Here is a 298-nt window from a genome sequence, read left to right on the forward strand (position 1 = left end):
ATTCTAAAAATAAAATTTTAATATTATTAAGTTTTTTAAAATTTAATTTAATTATAAATTTTATCTGAAAATAATGTTAGATGGCTAGTGAATATTATTATTTTTTGTCAATACTTGGTTAGCAATAATTTATACTTATATTTATAAACGTTTTGCATATAAAAAAGCATATAATTTGCACATATATTTATCAAAATTTTATACACATAAATTAATACAGTTTATACCCACGTTTTTCAGAGTTTGTACACATAATTAGTAAAATTTATTTATTAAAAATAATTTAATGTTTGTGCTG

This window comes from Arachis ipaensis, chromosome B01 (genome assembly GCF_000816755.2).
Source record: "Arachis ipaensis cultivar K30076 chromosome B01, Araip1.1, whole genome shotgun sequence".
In the NCBI taxonomy this organism is placed as follows: domain Eukaryota; kingdom Viridiplantae; phylum Streptophyta; class Magnoliopsida; order Fabales; family Fabaceae; genus Arachis; species Arachis ipaensis.